Source organism: Physeter macrocephalus, chromosome 21 (genome assembly GCF_002837175.3).
Source record: "Physeter macrocephalus isolate SW-GA chromosome 21, ASM283717v5, whole genome shotgun sequence".
NCBI lineage: Eukaryota > Metazoa > Chordata > Mammalia > Artiodactyla > Physeteridae > Physeter > Physeter macrocephalus.
Window position 1 is genome coordinate 82,880,656 of NC_041234.1, and position 7,789 is coordinate 82,888,444.

Consider the following 7,789-nt stretch of genomic DNA (forward strand, 5'->3'; position numbering starts at 1 on the left):
GCTTGTTTTTGTGTCTGGAGAGGAAAGGCATGGGCGGGGCTCTGCTGCACAGCACCAAGAACCACAAACACGCCCCCGGAGTGAGGGTACAGAATGTACCCAGACTGCAAACCACACCCTTGTGGCTTGGGGAGGCCCCTGGGGTGGGCTGGAGAGCTGTCACACTACATTGTTTGAGAGCCCTGTGCCTAGCAACCGGCCTGGGATTCCACAGCCTTCAGACAATGGGATGTCCTAAGGGGGCCAGGACTGAGATAAGGGACCTCCCGCCAAAGGGCCTTCCCGGATTGAGGGTGCATCTGATCTGAATAGAGGTCCACGGACCCCTGGCACCCTCCTGGGCCAAACTAGGTCTGGAGCTGGCCTAGGAGAGCTTCCAGCCTAAGGCCACCATGAGGGAACATTCCCAGCCACAGCCAGACCCTCCTCACACCCCAACCCAGCTAGGGGAACAGATTCTGCCTCTCTCCACCTGTCTGCACCATCCCCAGGAGGCCTCACTAGGGTTCCCAGAGCAGTGGAAGGAGGGAGACAGATGGGACATTTGGGGAGGGTGGAGACAGTTTTCCAAAGCCTGAAGTGACTTGAAAATGAAAGACGATTGGGAGGAGGCCAAACCCACAAAAGATGAGGAAGGGACTTCTGGTCGGACGGGTTGGGAGAGAGAAGGTCCTTTGAAACCAGAGGAAATTCCGTGGGGACAAGTGCAAGGGGATCATTAGCGACAAAACCTAACAACATAACTTGGCGCAACACAAATAAACAAGAAAACACTGAGTGAAGGAGGGAGTTGACCACAAGTTGAAGACGAATCAGCCTCAAAATAGAGCATGGCTCACTTATGTTGGCCCCGTTTTCCAAACCAAAGATCAGGATGCATATTTGACAAGGATGAGTAGGCTAAACAAGCTTCAGCGTTTGGAATTGAGACTCTCTCCCCAGGAAACCTAGGTCCTAGGCTCCCCGAGACCATGATCAGTAACAGTCTGGTCTTCATCAGAGAGATATGTCCAGAATCTGGGGGAAATGAAGAAGGTTCAGAAGAAGAAAAAGATGAAAAACGGGACCTCTGGGCAAAAATGAGCAAAGGAGAGGCAGCGCGTGATGAGGTGGAAAGAACCCAGGCACCCATGTCCAGGAGCTGGACTCTTAGCGACTGTGCAACATCAGGAAAGTTACTTAACCTCTCTGAGCTCGTTTCCTCGTCTTTAAAAGTGGAATCATAACATCTGCCATAAAGATTTTTGTGACGATTTAAGGGATTCAAGAGATGTAAAGCACAAAACACACAGTAGGTCCTCAATAAATGCATAGCTGTCCGTTTGGAGAAGGGAAGAATAAGATACCAGAGGATTTTATGAGGAGGCTACGAAGTAGTTGTTCTCCCACATCCATGGAACAAGGAGAAATGGAAGATAACTGGAGTAGCAAGGACTTTGCTGGGTGTGGGTAGGTAAGAACCTGGTGACCATCAGAAGTTGCAAACTGGCAGCTGACAGGCTGAGTCCAGCCCTCAGGCATGTTTTGTTTGGCTCAAGCAGTGTTTTCCAAAAACTTGAATTAGTTGCCAGCCATTTAAAAAGTGGAAGATTTCACATAAAAATCCGTATTTCTGGCTTCTCTTGAAAAAGAAAATCTAGCAACTCTGGACCCACACGTCTGCATGACAGCGATTGTGGGAGGGGAGCGAGCGAGGGCTGCTTCTAGAAGGTCTCTCACACCACTGTTTCTCAAACTGTAATTCTCGGAGTAATCACCTGGGAGTTCTGTTAAAATGCACATGCTAATACCCAGCATAGGCAAATCCTTAGAGACAGAAAGTATAAGAGTGGTTGCCCGTGGCTGGGAGGGAGGAGGGAATGAGGGGGGAGGTGAGGTGGGGGGTGGAACGGGGTGATTGCTAATGAGTACCAGATTTCTTTTGGGGGTGATGAAAATTAAACCAGATAAGGGGTGGTGGTTGGGACTTCCCAGGTGGCGCAGCGGTTAAGAATCTGCCTGCCAACGCAGGGGACACGGGTTCGAGCCCTGGTCGGGGAAGAGCCCACATGCTGTGGAGCAACATAGCCCGTGCGCCACAGCTCTAGAGCCCGCGAGCCACAACTACTGAGCCCACGTGCCACAACTACTGAAGCCCGCGCGCCTAGAGCCGGTGCTCCGCAACAAGAGAAGCCACCGCAATGAGAAGCCTGCGCAGGGCAGCGAAGAGTAGCCCTCTCTCATCACAACTAGAGAAAGCCCGCGCGCAGCAACGAAGACCCAACGCAGCCAAAAATAAAATAAATAAATAAATTTATTAAAAAAAAAAAAAAAGAGGTGGTGGTTGCACAAGACTGTGAATCTAATTCTAGAAACAACTGAGTTGTCCTCTTTCAAAGGGTGAATTTTGTGGTATGTGAATCATATCTTAATAAAGCGGTTGCTTTAAAAATGCAGATGCTGATTCAGTAGGGCCGAGGTGGGGCTGGAGAGTCTGCAGTTGAAACAAGCTCCCAAGCGTGGTCAGCGCCGCTGGTCTGGAGACCAGCTCTGCGCAGCTCTTTACACCGCCGGGTTTCAACCTGTGCTGCACACTGGAACAATGTGGGGAGTTTTAAAAACTACTCACGCCCGGGTCCCACCCCCAGGGATTCTAATAACTTTGGTCTGGGGTGAAGCCCGGGCATCAGGATTTTTTTTAAAGCCCCTCACTTGATTCTACTTTACAGCCAACTTTGAGAACCACTGACACCCCCTGGCCGCTTTCCCCTTTCCCATTTCCTTACTCGGGGGCGCCCTGAGGCATTTGACCCCTGCTTTGCTCCAAGCCCCTGGAGGCCAGCCTGGCCCCACCCACTCCCCTCATCCCACCCTAGTTCTGGGATTCTGAAAGCCAAACATTTCCTCCCCCCACTCCTCCCAAGTCCCTTGTTAGTGTAGGTTGTTTGGTTTTCTTGGGCAGCTTTGGGTGAGGACATCTGTCAGAGGCTTTTGGAAAATCAAAAGAACTCCGATCTTCCCAGGTGCCTTTGGTAACTAAGCCAGGACTCGCCGCCTGGACCCAGGCAGGGCTCCGCGGCCGCCCGGCCTCCCGCCCCGCCCTCGTCTGGCTGCCGCGGGGCCCACGCGCCCTCCCGCTTCCCGGTGGCGGTGGCGGCCGCAGGGAAGCCATGTGCTCGAAGGGGCGGGTGAGCGAGAGGCAAGGGATGCTGATTAGCCTTGATGCCCCCTAAGAACCAACCACAGGGACTCTTCCAGTGGGACAAGGACAGCAGGAGGGGAGGAGAGAGGGCGGGGGCTGGGGCGAGACCGTCCACGGAGGTTTACTGGGTAATTGACGATTGCGTGAGAGCGTCTTAGAGCGGCAGCCCTGAGCAAGGTCCAGGCATGGGCAAGTCATTCCAAGTGAAAAGAGGTTATAACCACAAAAAGACAGAACATTTCGTTCTGAGTGGGAGGAAGACAGCTGGGCAAGGCCAATGGAAAGCCCCCCCGCCCCTCCAGCCAGCCTTGCTTTTACAGGACTGATACCATTTCCCAGATGTTTTAAGCATAACATCTGTATTTTTTCCCCCACTGACTACTTATTTTCTCTGTGCAGTCGGCTTGAATACAGCTATTTGTGTCCTCTCTCTCTCAAGTGCTTGTCTCTTTTCCTAGAGATTGGAAAGGATTTAATTAGATTCTACCTAGAAGGTGCAGTGAAAGCTGGGGAAAAGCTGGTGTTAAATCAAAGGCTAGATTGCTATAGCGATCCGAATTGCTTTAGCACCGGGGACATTTTCACACTTGCTCTTGATAACTCCTGGGAGGTGCAGGGACAAGGAGGTGCCTTTGGAGGCCTGGTGTACAGTTTGGAAAGCAAACAAACACCTCCAGTGGTGGGTCACTGCCTGGCCCTCCAGGACCCCCTCTCTTTTCAAGACTAGCTTTGCCCCTTGGGTTTTCGGTGTGTGGTGTGAATTGGGGCACATGGGTGCCTGAACTGGAGGATGATAGCTGAGGGGCCACCGGGAGGGCTATGTAGGAGGTGATCTTTTGAGTTCTTTGAGCTCCTTGTTCCTTCCTTCCACCCAGGAGATCAGAGATCGGGGCTGTGAGGGGACCCCACCCCTATCCCCGCGCAGAGGCCTGCTTTGGGCAAGAGCAGGGTTGGACATTCTCATAAAGCTCACTCCGTGGCGGCAGCTGCCCTCCCGCACTGAAAAAGTTCTGACCAGACGGATCCTTAGCATCTCCTCGGCCCCGCCCGGCGTAGCCATCTTGCTCTCTGCCCCTGCCCTTTGCCCTCTTTCTCTGGCTTCTTCTACCACAATGGCACAAGAGATAAAAGGCAAAAGGCTGAGCTGTAGAGGCAAGTGGCTCTGAATTAGGATGAGAGGCCCCGGGGGGACCACCATCTGTGGAGCAAGGACTAAGTTTCTCAGAGAAGGGTCCTTGAGGAGAGCTCTGAGGCCAGGCAAAGGTGGCCTGAGGGGGACAGTTCTGAGCTGTGACCCTGGGAAAAATATCTGATGAGGGGAGATGGGCATAAAGTCAAAGGGGGGTAATTATACTTCTTAAGATTTATTGAATGCTTACTAAGTGCCAGGTACAGGGCTAAATGCTTTACATGGATAATCTCATTTAATCCTCTCAACTATCCTAATTGCCACCATTTTACACCTGGGTAGTAGAAATTCTGGCTCAGAGAGGGTGAGTAACTTGTCCCAGGGTCCACAGCTAGTAAAGGGAGAGTGAGGCCAAGACCTCAGCTCCATCTGAGTTTAGAGCCACTGCCCTTAGCTAGAGAGCCTCTTCACTGACGACATAATGGCCTCAGAGGTTACCAAGGAAGGTGCTGGCAACCCCAGCCCAGGCCCCGAGGGACCACTGCATCCCACAGATCCTGAGGAGAGACAGCGGGGCTTGTGGGAAAAATCTCACCCCACCCTCTGTGCCCAGCTTTGCAGCCTGTGACGATCCCTTCCCTTCTGTCAGCCATAGGTCCCTGCCCTAGCCTGTGTAGATCCACGTGCGGTGGGAGGAGCGTGAGATGCGGCAGGATCAGAGGGCGGTGCAAGTTTCTGGGCTAGTGCGAAACAAATCAACATGCAGAGGCAGGCTCTGCCTTCGTGGCTCTTGCGTCCCCGGGGAGTGCTAGGCTTGAGCTAGGTGAGTGTTCTAGATGTTCCTGGCCAGCAGGGCTAAGATGGGGCATCTCTTTCATCAGCTGTGCTAAACATCGCCCCAGAAAAGGCCAGCACTGTTTAGACACCTGTTGTTTTCCTCGATGAGAACCTTTCTGTAAGGGTTGGCAGAGGGGACCCTTCGGAATGTTCTTCGGGGTTGCCTGGTCCTTGCCCAGCAGGCAGGTCCTTCTGGCCAGGGACAGTGAATCACCCAGACCAGAATTCATGCATCTGCTTGGGAGAACACTGTGTGCTCTGGATCGGGGCCGGAGCCCGAGGGGAAAGGGAAGTGTGCGGGACTGAGTATACGAGGAAAGACTGGGAGGGGCTTCTGCTCTGGCAGCTGCTCGGGCTCCTCCCCCTAAGCTTGGCCAGTGTCGCCTCAACTCCCTCCCTTGGGTGGCAGGAGGTAGTGGGAGAAGTCGCTGGATGCCCGCACTTGGAGGCAGCTCCCCCGCTGGCCCTGGGCGTGGAGTCACAATCCCCAGAACTTACTCCCCCAGTGTGTATTTAGCATTAATGGAGCGTCATCTGATTTGAGCTGGGTTCTCCCGGACTCCACCCCTTCTCTCTGCCCACCATTTCTGCCATGACTCAGGCCTTGAGCATCTGTCTCCTGAATTACCGTCAAAGCCTCAAGCTACCACCACCACTCCGTCAGCCCATTCCCCTTGCCACTACCTGAACCATTGTTCTGAAAGGTATGTGTCAGTCCTGTGGTTGAAACCCTTCGGTGGCTCCTCATCACCCCCCAGGGCACAGGGTAAACGTTTTGACGTGGCATTCAAGGTTTTCCAGGTTTGGCCCAATCATGCTCTCCACCAGTGTAGGGATGCCAGATAAATGCAAGGGTGCTCAGTAAAATGTGAATTTCAAATACACACAAAGTACTTTTTTAGTTTAAGTATGTCCCTCGCATTGTGTCCGGTATTTTTATTTGTTGAATCTGGAAACCCTACTCCAGCCACATAGCCATTCCTACTGATATAGCCCTACTTCAGGCCCTTAGCATCACTCTCTTGGATGAAGTCGCCAGCAGCCAGACCGATTCCTTCACCCCTGGGCTCTCCCTCTTCCAAACCAACCCCCCGTCCGCCCCAAGATGTTGCTCAGGCCATTCTCTCGCTGCCATCCAAGAATGCTCTTTGCATTTCCCACTCCTGTCCAAATCCTTCTCCACATTCGAGTTCTTCCTCCATTATGCTTGCTCTGTCCAAGAGTCCCAGCAATGGCCACTCCCCTCTCTTCTGGGCTCTCGACACACCCTACTGTCCCACCTAACATTTGGGTATGTCATTGCTTCCGCTGCAACGCGCTGATCTGTGGAGAGTGTATCTTCTCCACATCATGACGGCCAGCATCATGCCTCGTCCTTTTTATTCTCTCCCTCCTCTCCCACCATCGCAGAGTGGGGCCTCAGTCACTGTAGGTTGGTGGATCAATGCTTTCTTTGCTCCCTCACAAGACCGGCCAGCAGGGCTAAGATGGGGCATCTTAGCCCCATCTAAGGGTGGTCTCTGGACTGAGACTTCATGCAGTTCTGTTTGGTTTAACAAACATTTCTTGAGTGTGTCTTCTGAGCCAGGATCTGTTCCCAACGTGAGGGTACAGAGATGGCATACAGGGGGCCATAGTACTGCCGCCCTCGGGGAACTCACGGTCTGTCTAGGGAGTTCTGATATGTATGGTTACTTACAAGGCAATGTGAATTGTGCAATGAATAAAGCATATACAAGGTGTAAAGTGCTTCCAGAGGTGGAAGTGATGAACAGAATTTGGGGAATGGGGTGTCGGAGACATTATAGCAGAGGCTGTGCCTCTTTAGAGGGAGGGTAAGAGCATTCCAGGCAGGGGAACTTTGTGTGTAAGCACAAAGGCTTGGAGGCAGGAAAGAGCATGGTGTGTGTTAGGGAACCATAGGGTCCGGTATGAAGGACCTGGAACAGTAACATGAGGTGTTTGGATGGTGGATGATGAGGAGCTGTTCAAGGGTGTTATCCCCAGCTTTATTGAGATATAATTGATATATAGTGTTGTATACACTTAAGGTGTATGTGCTGATTTAATACACATTTATATTGCGAAATGATCACCACAGTAAGGTTAGTTAACACATTCATCACCTAGTTTTCATCTCATTCATTTCATCTCATTGAGCAGACTTGTGTATTAAGAGAGGCAATCAAAGCCCAACACAAAACACCACATATTGCATGATTCCATTTATATGAAATGCCCAAAAAAGGCAAGTCCGTGGAGACAGAAAGTAGATTAGTGATTGTCGGGGGCTGGGGGTGGGAACAGGAAGTGACTGCTAATGGGCACGAGGGACCTTTTTGGGGTGGTGGAAAGGTTCTAAAATTGGATTGTGGTGATGGTTACACAACTCTAAATATACGAAGATCACTGAATTGTACGCTTAAAACAGGTGAATTGTATGGTATGTAAACTGTATCTCGATAAAGCTGTTTCAAAATAAGAGACCAGGGCTTCCCTGGTGGCGCAGTGGTTGCGCGTCCGCCTGCCGATGCAGGGGAACCGGGTTCGCGCCCCGGTCTGGGAGGACCCCACATGCCGCGGAGCGGCTGGGCCCGTGAGCCATGGCCGCTGGGCCTGCGCGTCCGGAGCCTGTGCTCCGC